The sequence below is a fragment of the Grampus griseus genome, assembly GCF_964374135.1.
Source record: "Grampus griseus genome assembly, chromosome: X".
NCBI classification, from domain to species: Eukaryota; Metazoa; Chordata; class Mammalia; order Artiodactyla; family Delphinidae; genus Grampus; species Grampus griseus.
In genome coordinates this window covers 29,778,689-29,796,555 of record NC_138999.1, presented here as the reverse complement: position 1 = coordinate 29,796,555, position 17,867 = coordinate 29,778,689, and the positions used below count along the sequence as shown (strand labels likewise).

At 38.6% G+C, this 17,867-nt stretch overlaps 1 protein-coding gene across 2 annotated transcripts in view; it reads right to left on the bottom strand.

Moving 5' to 3' along the window:
* TAB3 (TGF-beta activated kinase 1 (MAP3K7) binding protein 3) overlaps positions 1 to 1,721 on the bottom strand; it is a 56,426-nt gene extending 54,705 nt beyond the window's left edge. For both annotated transcript variants that reach the window (XR_014298502.1, XM_082681071.1), the window contains exon 1: positions 1,629 to 1,721. The gene's annotated coding sequence lies outside the window, so the exon portion shown is untranslated. The remainder of the gene's footprint in view (positions 1 to 1,628) is intronic.
* Positions 1,722 to 17,867: the final 16,146 nt, after the last annotated feature.

Sequence of the window (17,867 nt, the reverse complement as noted above, 5' to 3'; positions counted from 1 at the left end):
AAGAATGAATTGGTGGTGGGAGAAAAAATGGTATCTAGGTTAGAGAAATCAAAGGTTTCCTTTAGAAAGTGACTTTAAAAATATCTCAAGAACATTCTGGAAAAGGCAAAATTATAGAGACAGTAAAAAGATCAACGGTTGCCAGAGGTTTGTGGGGAGGAAGGGAGGGTTCACAGGTGAAGCACAGGAGATTTTTAGGGCAGTGAAATTATTCTGTATGATACTGTAATGGTAGATACATGACATTATGCACTTGTCAAAACCCACAGAACTTTATAATACAAAGAATGAACCTTAAAGTATGCAAATTTTAAAAAATCCTTTAGAAAGTCAGGGGGTCCCAGGAAGGAATGGAGACCATATAACAGAATCTAACTGTATTACAAATGTATGAAACAGTATCACTGCAGGGGATGGGGGGAAAGGTGCTGACTGAAAGAACTTTGGAAATGAGTGGAGCCTGTAAGACTAAAGGTAAAAGGAACTGTACATAAGCATTGTATTCTAGCTGATAAAGCTGTTTCCCATGGGGGTACAGGTTAACAATTCTGATATTGTTACCCATCAGGGTATCAGGTTAACAAAACTGATATACAACTATACATGTACACTGGGACTGAACAGTTAAGTAAATGGATGGTGAATGGTGGGAGCCAGATTTCTCACTGTTGGAGTGGGAGGTTACAGAAAAGCAAGGGGAGGAGGCTAGAATGACCTGCGTAGTAATGGATTAGAGCTGGAGACATCAATATGAACTCATGTTTACCTTAATACTGATATATATACAGAAATGAATGCATAGAAATACTTATAAATGTGCATAAATATACAGGTAATATATACACAGGATTTCAGCTAAGAAGGCCTAGAAACAGCAAAACTCTAGTAGCAACAAGCACACCTAGCACCCAGATCTTGATTTCCAATAGCATTCTCTAATAAAAGAAATCTGGACTTTGTGGAGAAACTGCTGATTCTAGAACTGGGATAGGGGATATACAGGATGAGCCTGGAGAATCTTGTAGTACCAGAAAATAAGGAAGTGTCCGAAAAAAAAAACAAAAAACACCCCATGACGATGGGGGCATGTCAGAGTGACACAGAAGCCAACCAAAAGAGCTCCCAATGGCCAAAACAGCAAAAATTTGAGCAACAAAATAAATAAGGTAGTATTGGATTATGACCCAAAATATAAAACAAATATCTGTAAGCCCATACTGACATAAAGAAATGACTGAATAAATAAATAAATAAATAAATGGGGGAGAAGAGACAATCTCCCATGGAGAATTCCCAGTAACTTACGTAGAAGAGCCTCAAGGAGATGGAGCAAAACTTCCCACTCCTTAAGTGTGGACTACACTTAGTGACTTATTTCCAAACAACACAGCATGGAACAAAGTTTTTACAAAAAATAAAAAAGTAACTTCACAGTGGAGAAACTTGACAAACATTTTCAGCCAGGTGACCAGAGTCAACATTAATAGTGATAAATAATTGTACCCTTGATATAATGGAATGAGAATGGCACTTTACCTCTGTGGTCTTCCTCCTAAAAACCCATAACCCCAGTCTAACCATGAGAAAAACATCAGATAAATCCAATTGAGGGACATTCTACAAAATACCTGATCAAATTCTCCTCAAAACTGCCAAGGTCATCAAAACAAGGGAAGTCTGAGAAACTGTCACAGTCAAGAGGAGCCTAAGGAGACGTGACGATTAACTGTAATACAGGGCCCTGGTGGGATCCTGAAAGAGAAAAAATACATTAGGTAAAAACTAAGGAAATCTGCATAAAGTATAGACTTTAGTTAATAACACTTTTAATATTGGCTAGTTGTAACAAATATACCATGCTAATGTAAGCTGTTAATAATAAAGGAAACTGGGTGCAGGGTATAAAGGAACTGTCTGTATTATCTTCTCAATTTTTCTGAAAAACTAAAACTGTTCCCAAAAAATAAAGTCTATTTTTTTAAAAATTAAAAAATTACCCTGGCACTGGACTCTTACATCTCCAGCTCTCAAAGCACCTTCTTTTCAGTAGACTTGAAATCTGACAAAATGAGGAGCTAAGTTATCCTTTTATTAACTTCTTAACTCAATACAGAAAAATGACAAAAACTCATAGACTTCTGGTGACTTAAAGTAACAACAGACAGGATGCTAGGCCACACTTTTAGGGCAAGCAGTTCCTTCCCAAGTATCATCACAAACGGAACCTTCTTTTCCTTTAGGTCACAAATATCTTCTAAAGTAATTAAATTCTCCATTTGTCTTTCTGAGAGCACTTCAGAAAGACAAAAAGATAGTCCACTGCCTGTTTTCTTAAGGCTTTTGTAGCACACCTGGCTGTGACTTACCATCATGAGCCCCCCATTCTATCTAGAGAAGAAAGGATGAAGCCCAGAACTATCAAGCATCTATAAAATTTTCAATTGCATAGCCAAAATAGTATACAACTTTTAAAAAACTGCTACTTTAAGGGAAAAAAAAAGCCCTTACTGGCTTATTTTGACAGATGAGCATTCTCTCTCTCCATCATTTAGAAACTATCTTCGTTCTCGGTAAACCTAATAATTCAATGTTAACCTTATCATTTTAGGGCAAATACTGGCTTGTATCAGAGCCATGATGCATATAAGTTTCTAATTAATCTACTGACTCAACCTCATTTTATAACCACAGTAGAGCTAAAATAACATAGCCTGTTTATAATGTATTTTTTTAGCACTTTACTATACTTTTTCTTACTTTTTAACTTCTTAGTTACTTTATCTTAAACAGTACCTGAAAAATGAACTTCAAGTATGAGCAAGAAGTACTTGCACCTATACGAAGGCTGTTTTCTACCACGTGAAACAGCCTTTTCTGATCTCTGATGTGACAACGCAAAATCCACCCCACATTCACCCCACATTCTCCCCATCAACTTGAATCAGTTTTCTCTCCTTCCTAAATGCCTACAAAAGTTATTGTCTGTTTGTTACCACCAGCACGTGAAATAATGTTTACCAACTTTTTATTTTCCTCTAGGTTTTATAACTGTAAACCTTGAGAATGAAAACCAAACATGTTCTTTTTTTATTTATTATTATTATTTTTAACATCTATATTGGAGTACAATGGTGTGTTAGTTTCTGCTTTACAACAAAGTGAATCATTTATACATATACATATGTTCCCATATCTCTTCCCTCTTGCGTCTCCCTCCCTCCCACCCTCCCTATCCCACCCCTCTAGGCAGTCACAAAGCACAGAGCTGATCTCCCCGTGCTATGCGGCTGCTTCCCACTAGCTAGCTATTTTACATTTGGTAGTGTATATATGTCCATGCCACTCTCTCGCTTTGTCACAGCTTACCCTTCCCCCTTCCCATATCCTCAAGTCCATTCTCTAGTAGGTCTGTGTCTTTATTCCTGTCTTACCCCTAGGTTCTTCGTGACATTTTTTTTCTTAAATTCCACATATATGTGTTAGCATACGGTTTTTGTCTGTCTCTTTCTGACTTACTTCACTCTGTATGACAGACTCTAGGTCCATCCACTTCATTACAAATAGCTCAATTTCGTTTCTTTTTATGGCTGAGTAATATTCCATTGTATATATGTGCCACATCTTCTTTATCCATTCATCCGATGATGGAAACTTAGGTTGTTTCCACCTCCGGGCTATTGTAAATAGAGCTGCAATGAACATTTTGGTACATGACTCTTTTTGAATTATGGTTTTCTCAGGGTATATGCCCAGTAGTGGGATTGCTGGGTCATATGGTAGTTCTATTTGTAGTTTTTTAAGGAACCTCCAAACTGTTCTCCATAGTGGCTGTACCAATTCACATTCCCACCAGCAGTGCAAGAGTGTTCCCTTTTCTCCACACCCTCTCCAGCATTTATTGTTTGTAGATTTTTTGATGATGGCCATTTTGACTAGTGTGAGGTGACACCTCATAAGACCTAAATGTAAGGACAGAAACTATCAAACTCTTAGAGGAAAACATAGGCAGAACACTCTATGACATACATCACAGCAATATCCTTTTTGACCCACCTCCTAGAGAAATGGAAATAAAAACAAAAATAAACAAATGGGACCTAATGAAACTTCAAAGCTTTTGCACAGCAAAGGAAACCATAAACAAGACCAAAAGACAACCCTCAGAATGGGAGAAAATATTTGCAAATGAAGCAACTGACAAAGGATTAATCTCCAAAATTTACAAGCAGCTCATGCAGCTCAATAACAAAAAAACAAAGAACCCAATCCAAAAATGGGCAGAAGACCTAAATAGACATTTTTCCAAAGAAGATATACAGACTGCCAACAAACACATGAAAGAATGCTCAACATCATTAAGCATTAGAGAAATGCAAATCAAAACTACAATGAGATATCATCTCACACCAGTCAGAATGGCCATCATCAAAAAAATCTGCAAACAATAAATGCTGGAGAGGGTGTGGAGACAAGGGAACACTCTTGCACTGCTGGTGGGAATGTGAATTGGTACAGCCACTATGGAGAACAGTATGGAGGTTCCTTAAAAAACTGCAAATAGAACTACCATACGACCCAGCAATCCCACTACTGGGCATATACCCTGAGAAAACCATAATTCAAAAAGAGTCATGTACCAAAATGTTCATTGCAGCTCTATTTACAATAGCCAGGAGGTGGAAACAACCTAAGTTTCCATCATCGGATGAATGGATAAAGAAGATGTGGCACATATATACAATGGAATATTACTCAGCCATAAAAAGAAACGAAATTGAGCTATTTGTAATGAAGTGGATGGACCTAGAGTCTGTCATACAGAGTGAAGTAAGTCAGAAAGAGAAAGACAAATACCATATGCTAACACATATATATGGAATTTTAGGAAAAAAATGTCATGTAGAACCTAGGGGTAGGATGGGAATAGACACAGACCTACTAGAGAATGGACTTGAGGATATGGGAAGGGGGAAGGGTAAGGTGTGACAAAGTGAGAGTGGCATGGATATATATACACTACCAAACGTAAAATAGCTAGCTAGTGGGAAGCAGCCGCATAGCACAGGGAGATCAGCTCTGTGCTTTGTGACCGCCTAGAGGGGTGGGATAGGGAGGGTGGGATGGATGGAGACGCAAGAGGGAAGAGATATGGGAACATATGTATATGTATAACTGATTCACTTTGTTATAAAGCAGAAACTAACACACCATTGTAAAGGAATTATACTCCAATAAAGATGTAAAAAAAAATCGAATGGTTTTGATTACAAAACTGTGCTAAGACCCTTTAAGGGCCATACGTCCTTAAATTTAAATGACTCTATACTGCGTCTATACAGAATCTTTATTGAGTCTAATTTATTCTCTGGGAAAGTAAAAGAACGTTTGAAATTTCCACACCCCAAGTGAGCACCACACCTTCAGTACAAATCCCAACAGTGAAGGGGGTATATTTTTTTTCCTTTGTATTCCTTTCCTTTCCCCACCATCCACCGCCCCCTCGCCCCCCGCCACTGTACCTTCTCAGGAGAACTTGAACTGCTCACTCAGGACTGGGAGGCCCTCCCCATAACCCAATCCACAAAATCACTAATCTACCACTCAAGAATAACTTTAACTTCCTCAAGAAGGAAAAAAAAATACTTTACTATAGGCCTTAGTGAAATAATCTAAAGAGTCTTACTAGCTAAAAAAGAAAGCAGAGTCTTCTTTCCCCAGTAGAGGGTATTAACTCCTCAAGAACTAACTAGATATTTTAGGTTAACCAACTAGCCTTAGTGAATGAGGAAAAAGTTCTTCCAGAGAGAAAAGTTTCAGCTAATTTGGCAATTTTTAATTTAATAACTAATCCATGCAATTGTAATCAATGAATAATAAAAGCATTAGGGTGAAAAGTGGGGCTTTATGAAGGGATCAGGCTGTCAACACCTGACCTCTCGCACAAATCAAACAAACCAACTACAAAAGAAATTTTTTTAGACAACTGGGAGAACTTGACCATGGACTAGTAAGTATTGTATACACAATTAAGGAATCATTACCAGGTGTGCTGTACATGACAATGCATTGTGGTTATGTAAGAAAATGTGTTGTTTTAGATACATGTTATTTAGGGATGAAATAATGTCTTGGATATGCCATAAATTCTCAGCAAAAAAAAAAGCTATAGGGGGAAGATGAAAGAAGTATGGAGAAATGTTGATGTCTGCAGCATAGAGGATCACTGAACTTTTTATTTGTGTACATTTGGAAATGTTCACAAATAAAAATTTAAAAATAAAAACAATCAACGAGGAGTCACGACAGAGTCCTTTAAGGAGAAAAAACCCAATGTATTCAAAATAATACTTAAAAGCTGATGATTTTCATTCTTTTGTACAGAGATCACAGAAAAAGAAGCTAAAGATATAAAACTACTGAGAAGGTTCTTAAGGCAGTTCAGAGGTAAAATTCTTAAAGAGCCAAAACCATTATATTTAAACGTCAATTAACATTAACTAATATTATGATTAATAATATTAATTAGTAATTATAATTATCAGCATAACTTATAATTAACTATAATATTAAATATAAACTTAAATATTTACTGAATCTTATTATATGCAAGGCCCTGCAATAAGTGATAAAGCAGGGATTCCCTGGTGGTGCAGCGGTTAAGAATCCACCTGCCAATGCAGGGGATATGGGTTCGAACCCAGGTCAGGGAAGATCTCACATGCTACAGAGCAACTAAGTCCGTGCGCCGCAACTACTGAGCCTGTGCTCTAGAGCCCATGAGCTTCAACTACTGAGGCCCACACACCTAGAGGCCGTGCTCCGCAACGAGAAGCCACTGCAATGAGAAGCCCGCACGCTGCAATGAAGAGTAGCCCCTGCTCGCCACAACTAGAGAAAGCCCGCACACAGCAACAAAGACCCAACTCAGCCAAAAATAAATAATAATTTAAAAATTTATTTTAAAAAATAAGTGATAAAGCAAAAGGGTGAAGCCCATGCCCTGTCTTTTTTTTTTTTTTAATTGCCCATGCCCTGTCTTAAAGCTTACTCTTGAGCTGGTGAAAAAGAACATATGTACTCTGTACCCTGATAACAAAAAGAGTTCAGAGAAGGGAAAGATGAGTTCATGTAAATCAAGTTTACTGAAGAAAAATAATCGAAGTGGACAACAGAAATGATGCAGGATTAAAAGAGAAGGAAAAGGGAAAAGTGCAAAGGTTTGAAACAGGACATTCAAAAGGTACTGGTACCACTCACAATTCTACCAACATTATTATTTATTTATTTTTGCGGTACCCGGGCCTCTCACTACTGTGGCCTCTCCCGTTGCGGAGCACAGGCTCCGGATGTGTATGTTCAGCAGCCATGGCTCGCGGGGCCAGCCGCTCCGCGGCATGTGGGATCCTCCCGGACCGGGGCACGAACCCGTGTCCCCTGCATCGGCAGGTGGACTCTCAACCACTGCGCCACCAGGGAAGCCCTTCTACCAACATTTTAAAGCATGACAGTTTTGTGAGTGAGATTGAGAGAAAACTGATGAATCAACTTCCAAGAAAAGAATCCTTGGACAGGGACAAAATAAAAAAAACAAACCACACACAGACACAATAGTTCTCAAGAGAAAATGGAATATTACTAAATTTGAGGAGGTGGCATCCTCATACCCTTAAATAAGTAGTAACTGAACACTATGTAATTGAACATGCTCCAAGCAAACAAGGGCATTTGACATCCACATTCCTAACGTAAGAAAACTGTTCAATGTTTTCATTACAAGGATTTTGAAAATGAGATGTGAGTACCATTCAGAAGCAGAAGCACCACCAGACATATAGAAGCACTGACTCTACTGCTAGGAAAAGGGTCTGAGGCAGAAAAGCTTTTTGCTCTCCTTAAGATTCAAAGGATCAGAGCAAACGAGATTTTGGCTAGGATCTTATAAAGAGCGATTAGGAAAGAAAGGAAGGCTTACAGAAGATACCCAGTAAGGAAGTTAGACAGTTTGAGTCTAACCATAAGAGTGACAAGAAAGATGGCAAGTGCACTGGAAAAAAAAGAGGCATCTTTCTTAGAATCAGAAAAATTGAGGCATGTGTAAAGAGAAGGAAAGGGACTGACTATACATGTGGGGTGAGAAAAGACTAGTGACAAAGCAAGCTTTCCAACAGGGCAGAGGAGTTGGCAAATTCCAGGGCTGGTGTGACCATATTCTAGAAATGGGGTGGGCTGAGAGGCAGTGAGGATGGGATATGAAGGAGTAATATCCCAATTGTCTCAATCTTCAGGACATGAGTCATGAGGTCATTATATTACATGGTGTACAGAAAGAAGAAAGCATAACATGACAAAACTGGGAAGTCAGTGAGCATCTACAGGCAAGCATTAACAGGCCACAACAGCTGAAATAAAACACTATAATAATCATAGATGACATAAGCCACTCACCAGATGTGGAGCCACAGACAAGTTACTTAACCTCTCTTAGGCCCTGTTTCCAAATCCTTTGCTTAATACCACACCTCACAAGATGTAGGAATTAATTTATGCAGAAGGAAAATGTTTGTAACTTGTAAAGCACCATATTCATTCAAGAGGATGCTCGAGAGCTTTCATAATACAGCAAACAAGAAGCTCAGCAGAACTGCCTCCTTTTTTTCTATTTCACAAAGACATATATTATGTCTACAAATATGTACACTAAAACAGAAGTCATGACACTTATAGTATAACTAGGAAAACATTCTTTTCTATGAAAGGAAAAAAACTTAGTTGATATTGTACATCCCAATTTCAATAGTAATTAAGAGGGATTTCATGTTCTTAAAGTCATTCCAGAGACTTATTTTTAACTGAAACTTAAATACAATAAACCTGTCCACTGTCAAGGACTAGAAACTGCCCTAGGTGGAAGAGAATAAAATCCTGAATCCTGAATAATCAGGTAACAACTTATTTATACTTTCACACACACACACACAATGTAACCTTTTAATGAAAATGTGCAAAGTTATCCAAGTGAGTACAGCTACATCAAACAAAATTTAAAGAGAACTAGGGGCTGAGTCTGACCTAGAAAACAAGACAAAATCATGTTCTGCCATAAAGAGCTAATGGGAAGACTCCTTCTCTTGGTTATGGCATATTAGGTAATTTGAACCAATCTTTCCTTTTTTTTTTTTGCAGTACGTGAGCCTCTCACTGTTGTGGCCTCTCCCGTTGCGGAGCACAGGCTCCAGGCGTGCAGGCCCAGTGTCCATAGCTCGCGGGCCCAGCTGCTCCACGGCATGTGGGATCTTCCCGGACCAGGGCACAAACCAGTGTCCCCTGCATCGGCAGGCGGACTCTCAACCACTGCGCCACCAGGGAAGCCCAAACCAATCTTTCCACTGAAGACAAATAATAAAGTTGGACAAAATGTAAGAAATGACTTTCTTAAAGGATCAAAGAACCAACAGGATAGTGCTTTCAGATACATTAAAGGACTGGAATTCAGAGAGGTGAGCACAACAATCCAGAAGAAACCAGAAGTTAAACTGTATCTGACAGATGGGTAGGCCCAGAGAGACAAAAGGAAAATCCTCTTCGCTACCCTCATGTTAGGAACCTAAAGGGCTGCACCTTAGAAATATGGGTGAACCGGAAATTGAACAGTCCATAAATTGAAAGCAATTTAGCCTTGAGTCATCCAGTTGGCCCAGAGAAATCTCAAAAGCTGAGATTTGACTAAGTAATCCTAGATTCCCTCAAGCAGATGCCACCCCCCGCCCCCCCAAAAAATCCTTCCTGTAAGATATCATCCTGGTCTCAAATGATTTCTCAAGTAATTTTTCAAATCCAATGCCCAGCAAACAATTAAAGACAACTGGGCACATGGGAAAACAACAGACATAAGATCAAAAGCCACAGAAATATAAAACAATAAACACTCACAGAGACTCCAAATATTGGAATTACGAAACACACACTTTGGTTCAAGGAAATGGAAGCCAAACTGAAAAGTCTCACCAATGAACTAGAAACTATAAAAAGTGATATACCAGATTTTTATAAGAAGCAAACAAATTTTGTTACTGAAAAATACAAAAACTGAAGTTAATCATCCAGTGAACAGGTTTAACAGCCAATGGACACAGTTGAGACACTGAATCAGAGACAAGTCAGTGGAAAAAAAGCTCAGAATAAATACATGATAAGCAATATGGGGATATGGTGTGAAGGTATAACATCCGACACAGTTAATTGGAATTCCAGAAGGAAAGGAAAGACAGTATAGAGTAGAAGCAAAACTTGAATGGCTGAAAATTTCCAAAAATGATTTTAAAATGTCAAACCACAAATTTAAGGATGTCAATGAATTCCTAGCTGAAAATCAGCAGACAAAGAAAAAGTTAAAAGCATCCCGAGGGGGAAAAAGATTACTTTCAAAGAAGCAACAGTTACATGGATAGCTTAATTCTCAACAACAAAAATGGAAGCTAAAAGACATATGTAATGGAATCCCTAAGTAGCAGAAAGAAAAACAACTGCCAACCAAGTATTCCACTGCAGAGAAAACACCCATCAAGAATGAAAATTAAGAAGGCGGAGACACAATGGTGCAGTAGAAGAAAGTGAGCTGACCTTTTCTTACGAAAACACCAAAATCACAATTAACTGCTGAATGACCATTGACAAAAAAATGCTGGAACCTCCCAAAAAAAGATATACTACATCCAAAGACAAAGAAGAAGTCACAGTGAGATGGTAGGAGGGGCACAATCACAATAAAATCAAATCCCATACCCGCTGGGTGGGTGACCCACAAATTGGAGAATAATTATACCACAGAACCTTTCCTGCAGGAGTGAAAGTTTTGAGCCCCACGTCAGGCTCCCCAGGCTGAGAGTCTGGCAACGGGAGGAGGAGGCCCGAGAGAATCTAGCAGTGAAGGCCAATGGGGTTTGATTGCAGGAATTCCACAGGACTGGGGGAAACAGAAACTCCACTCTCAGAGGGGGAACACAAGGTCTCGTGTGCACAAGGAACCAGGGAAAAAAAACAGTGACCTCATAAGAGCCTGGGCCAGACCTTCCTGCTGGTATTACAGGGCCTCCTGCAGAGGTGTGGGGCTGCTGTGGCTCAATGCAGGGACAAAGACACTGGCGGCAGTAGTTCTGGGGAGTACTCATTGGCATGTGCCCTCCTGGAGGCTGCCATCTTCTCACCAAGACCTGGCCCCACGCAACAGCCTATAGGCTCCAGTGCTTAGATGCCTCAGACCAAGCAACCAAGAGGGCAGGAACACAGTCCCACCCATCAGCAGACAGGCTGCTTAAAGTCTTCCTGAGCCCACAGCTGCCCCATAAGCACAACCCCTGACATGGCCCTGCCCACTAGACGGACAAGACCCGGCTGCACCCACCAATGGGCAGGAACCAGTTGCTCCCACCAGGAAGCCTGCACAAGCCTCTGAGACAGGCTCATCCACCAGGGGGCAAACAGCAGAAGCAAGAACTACAACTCTGCAGCCTGCGGAATGCAAACGGTAATCACAGAAAGTAAGACAAAATGAGACAGTAGATGAATCTGTCCCAGGTGTTAGAACAAGATAAAACTCCAGAAGAACAACTAAGTGAAGTGGAGACAGGCAATCGACCCAAAAAAGAATTCAGAGTAATGATAGTAAAGATGATCCAAGATCTCAGGAAAAGAATGGAGGAACAGACCGAGAAGATACAAGAAATGTTTGACAAAGACCTAGAAGAACTAAAGAACAAACAAACAGATTAATAATACAACAACTGAAATAAAAAATACACTAGAGGAATCCAATATCACAATAAGTTAGGCAGAAAAAAGGATAAGTGAGCTGGAAGACAGAATGGTGGAAATCACTACTACAGAATACGATAAAGAAAAAAGAATGAAAAGAAATGAAGACAGTCTAAGAGACCTCTGTGGAAACATTAAATGCAACAACAATCACATTAGAGGAGTCCCAGAAGGAGAAAAAAGAGATAAAGGACCTGAGAAAATATCTGAAGAGATGATAGCTGAAAACTTCCCTATCTTGGGAAAGGAAACAGTCACCCAAGTCCAGGAAGCACAGAAAGTCCCAGGCAGGATAAACCCGAGGAGGAACATGCAGAGACACATAATAATCAAATTGAGAAAAATTAAAAACAAAGAAAAAATATTAAAAGCAAAAGGGAAAAGCAACAAATAATATACAAGGGAACTCCCGTAAGATTTTCAGCTGATTTCTCAGCAGAAACTCTGCAGGCCAGAAGGGAGTGACACAGTATATTTAAAGTGATGAAAAGGAAAAACCTACAACCAAGAATACCCAACAATGCTCTCATTGAGATTCAACAAAAAAATCAAAAGCTTTACAGACAACGAAAAGCTAAGAGAATTCAACACCACCAGACCAACTTTGCAACAAATACTAAAGTAACTTCTCTAGGCAGAAAAGAAAAGGCCACAACTACAAACAAGTATATACAAATGAGAAAGCTCACTGGTAAAGGCAAACATACAGTAAAGGTAGGAAAGCATCTACACACAAATATGTTATCAAAACCGGCAATGGTGAGGAGAGCACAAATGCAGGAAACGGGAAATAACGTTTCAAATTAAGAGACCAGCAGCTTAAAACAATCTTGTTTATATATACAGACTGCTATAGCAAAACTTCATGGGAACCGCAAACCAAAAATCTATAAGAAATATACACACAAAAGAGAAAAAGCAAGGAATTCCCTGGCGGTCCAGTGGTTAAGGTTCTGTATTCCCACTGCAGGGAGCACAGGTTCAATCCCACATACTGTGTGGCGTGACCAAAAAAAAAGGAGACAGAGACAGAGAGCTATCCAAACACAACACTAAACAACGATCAGAGCAGAAATAAATTAAACAGAGATGAAGAAAAAAACAGAAAAGATCAATGAAACTAAAAGTTGGTTCTTGGAAAAGATAAACAAAATTGATAGACCTTTAGCCAGACTCATCAAGAAAAACAGGGAAAGGGCTCAAATCAATAAAATTAGAAATGAAAAAGGAGAAGGTACAACAGACACCACAGAAATACAAAGGATCATAAGAGACTACTACAAACAACTATATGCTAATAAAATAGACAACCTAGAAGAAATAGACAAATTTTTAGAAAAGTACAATCACCCAAGACTGAACCAGAAAGAAATAGTAAATATGGACAGTCCAATCACAAGTACTGAAATTGAAACTGTGATTTAAAAACTCCCAACAAACAAAAGCCCAGGACCACATGGCTTCACAGGCAAAATCTATCAAACATTTAGAGAAGAGTTAACGCCTATCCTTCTGAAACTTCTACAAAAATTGCAGAGGGAAGAACACTCCCAAACTCATTCTATGAGGCCATCATCACCCTGATACCAAAACTAGACATAAATAATACAAAAAAAGAAAATTACAGGCCAATATCACTAACGAACACAGACATAAAAATCCTTAACAGGGCTTCCCTGGTGGTGCAGTGGTTGAGAGTTCGCCTGCCAATGCAGAGGACACGGGTTCGTGCCCCGGTCCGAGAAGATCCCACATGCCGCGGAGCAGCTGGGCCCGTGAGCCATGGCCGCTGAGCCTGCATGTCAGGAGCCTGTGCTCTGCAATGGGAGATGCCCGCGTACCGCAAAAAAAAAAAAAAAAAAAAAAAAAACCTTAACAAATTACCAGCAAGGCGAATACAACAACACAATTAAAGGATCCTACACCGCAATCAAGTGGGATTTATCACAGGGATGCAATGATTTTTAAATATCCGTAAGTCAATCAGTGTGATACACCACATCAACAAACTGAAGAACAAAAATCACATGATCATCTCAATAGATGCTGGAAAAGCTTTTGAAACAATTCAACACTCATTTATGATAAAAACTCTCCAGAAAGTGGGCACAGAGGGAACTTACATCAACCTAATAGAGGCCATATACAACAAACATATATACAGCTAACAACATACTCAACAGTGAAAAGCTGAAAGCATTTCCTCCAAGATCATGAACAAGACAAAGATGTGCACTCTCACCACTTTTATTCAACGTAGTTTTGGAAGTCCTAGCCACGTCAATCAGAGAAGAGAAAAAATAAAAAGAATACAAATCGGAAAAGAAGTAAAACTGTCACTGTTTGCAGATGACATGACACTATACATAGAAATCCTAAAGATGCTACCAGAAAACTAGTAGAGCTCACCAGTGAATTCGGTAAAGTAGCAGGATACAAAATTAACGCACAGAAATCTCTTGCATTCCTATACACTAATGATGAAAAATCTGAAAAAGAAATTAAGGAAACACTCCCATTTACGAGTACAACAAAAAAAAGAAAATACCTAGGAATAAACCTATCTAAGGAGACAAAAGACCTGTATGCAGAAAACTGTAAGACACTGATGAAAGAAATTAAAGATGATACAGAGAGATATACCATGTCCTTGGATTGGAAGAATCAATATTGTGAAAATGACTATGCTACCCAAAGCAATCTACAGATTCAATGCAATCCTTATCAAACTACCAATAGCATTTTTCACAGAACTAGAACAAAAAATTTCACAATTTGTATGGAAACACAAAAGACTCCGAATAGCCAAAGCAATCTTGAGAAAGAAAAACGGAGCTGGAGGAATCAGGCTCCCCAACTTCAGACTATACTACAAAGCTACAGTAATCAAGACAGTATGGTACTGGCACAAGAACAGAGATATAGATCAATGGAACAAGGTAGAAAACCCAGAAATAAACCCAAGCACCTATGGTCAATTAACCTAAAACAAAGGAGGCAAGACTATACAATGGAGAAAAGACGGTCTCTTCAATAAGTGGTGCTGGGAAAACTGGACAGCTACATGTAAAAGAATGGAATTAGAATATTCTTTGATACCATACACAAAAATAAACTCAAAATGAATTAAAGACCTAAATGTTAAGACCTGATACTATAAAACTCTTAGAGGAAAACATAGGAAGAACACTCTTTGATATAAATCGCAGCAATATCTTCTTCGATCCACCTACTAGAGTAATGGAAATAAAAACAAAAATATACAAATGGGACCTAATGAAACTCAAAAGCTTTGGCAAAGCAAAGGAAACCATAAACAAAACATAAAGGCAACGAACAGAACGGCAGACAATATTTGCAAACGATGCAACCGACAAGGGACTGATCTCCAAAATCTACAAACAGCTCATGCAGCTCAATATCAAAACAAACCCAAACAACCCAATCAAAAAATGGGCAGAAGATCTAAATAGACATTTCTCCAAAGAAGACATACATACAGCCCAGAGACACATGAAAAGATGCTCAACACTGCTAATTATTAGAAGAATGTGAATCAAAACTACAATGATATATCACCTCATACCATTCAGAACGGCCATCATCAAAAAGTCTACAAACAATAAATGGTGGAAAGGGTGTGGAGAAAAGGGAGCTCTTCTACACTATTGGTGGGAATGTCAATTGGTACAGCCACTATGGAGAACAGTATGGAGGTTCCCTAAAAAACTAAAAACAGAGCTACCATATGATCCAGCATTCCCACTCCTAGACATACATCCGGAGAAAATTATGGTTTGAAAGGATACAGGCACCCCAATGTTCACTGCAGTGCTGTTTACAACAGCCAAGTCATGGAAGCAACCTAAATGTCCATCGACATATGAATGGATAAAGAAGATGTGGTACATATATACAATGGAATATTAATCAGCTATTAAAAAGAATGAAATAATACCATTTGCAGCAAAACGGATGGACCTGGAGATTATGATACTGAGTGAAGTAAGACAGAGAAAGACAAATATCATATGATATTGTTTACATGCAGACTCTAAAACAAATGATACAAATGAAATTATTTACAAAACAAACAGACTCACAGACTTAGAGAACAAACTTACGGTTACCAGGAGGGTAAGGGTAAGGGTAAGGGTGAGGGGAAGGAATAGTTAGAGAGTTTGGGATTGACATGTACACACTGCTATATTTAAAATGGATAAACAGTACTTCCCTGGTGGTCCAGTGGTTACGACTCTGTGCTTCCACTGCAAGGGGTGAAGGTTCAATCCCTGGTCAGGGAACTAAGATCCCACATGCCGCCCAGTGCAGCCAAAAAAAAGGGTAACCAAAAAGGACCTACCATATAGCACAGCAAACTCTGCTCAATATTATGTAACAACCCAAATGGGAAAAGAACTTGAAAAAGAATAGACATGTGTATATGTATAACTGAACCACTGTGCTGTACAAGTGAAACTATCACAACACAGTTAGTCAACTGTACTCCAATATAAAATAAAAAGTTAAAAAAAATTCAGAGTTTGAGACTGATATATACACACTACTGTATTTAAAATAGATAACCAACAAGGACACATTGTATAGCACACGGAACTCTGCTCAATATTCTGTAATAACCTAAATGGGAAAAGAACTTGAAAAACAATACATACATTTTTAAAAAAAGAGTGAAAATGAAATATATTTTCTGACAAATAAAAACAGAATTCACAATTCACTAAAAAGTCATAAAGCAAAAAAACTGACCCAAAATGGAAGGTCACAGATGCAGAAATGAATGAAGAACCATGAAAGTTTAAGTAAGAATGTGAAAAATCTAATGGGGCATTGATTGTATAAAATAATAATGTCCTGTGGGGGTTAAAATACGTACAGCAACTTATCTTCCAACCCACTAAATTATATACATGGAATATGTACAGCTTTTTGTAGAAAAATATACATACAGAATATTAAGTTACAGGACAAGAGCATGTATGTCAGGAGATCAGTAAGCGGAACAGAGGTATTTTAACGTTCTTGCTTCAACCAGGAGGAAGATAAAACTATCAGTTAACACTAGACTTTGATAAGTGACCTATGCATGCTGGAAGTGCGGGTGCAACCATGAAAATAATTAAAATGAACATGTGATATCTGAACCAATAAAGGAAAATTGATATAAAAACAATCAAATAAAAGGAAGAGAAAAATAAAGAACAGGTGGGACAAAAATGTGCTGCTGTATTTAATCTCAAAATGTCAGTACTTACATAAATACAAATGGACTGAATTTTCCGAAAAAAGAGAAAGATTATCAGACTTAAAAAAACAATCTACAAACATATGGTCTCTTTCAAGAGACACATTTAAACATAAGCATACAGAAAGGCTGAAAGAAAAAAAAATATATCATGCAAACACTAGCCAAAATAAAGATGGTATAGCTAAATTAGTTTCAGAAAAAACAGACATCAAAGAAAAAGTATCACTACAGTTAAAAGAGTCACTTCAACAATGATAAAATGTTTAACTCACCAGAACATAATTAACTAAATTTATATGCACTTGGGACTTCCCTGGTGGACCAGTGGTTAAGAATCTGCCTTCCAATGCAGGGGACGTGGGTTCCATCCCTGGTCAGGGAACGAAGATCCCACATGCCACGGGGCAACTAAGCCCACGCACTGTAACTACTGAGCCTGTGCGCTCTGGAGCCCACACGCCAGAACTAGAGAGTCCACGCACCACAACTAGATAGAAGCCCATGTGCCGCAAAGAAGAGCCTGCATGCCACAACGAAAGATCCCACGTACCCCAACTAAGAACCAACACAGCCAAATAAATAAATAGTTTCTAAAAATTTACATGCACTTGATATAATGACCTCAAATTATATATACAGGAAAAGCTCACAGAACTAATAGGAGAAATACACATACATTAGTATCATAGTGGTGGATTTTAAGGTATCTCTCAGTAGTTGAAATAAGCAGACAAAAAAAATCAGTAAAGGGCTTCCCTGGTGGCGCAGTGGTTGAGAGTCCACCTGC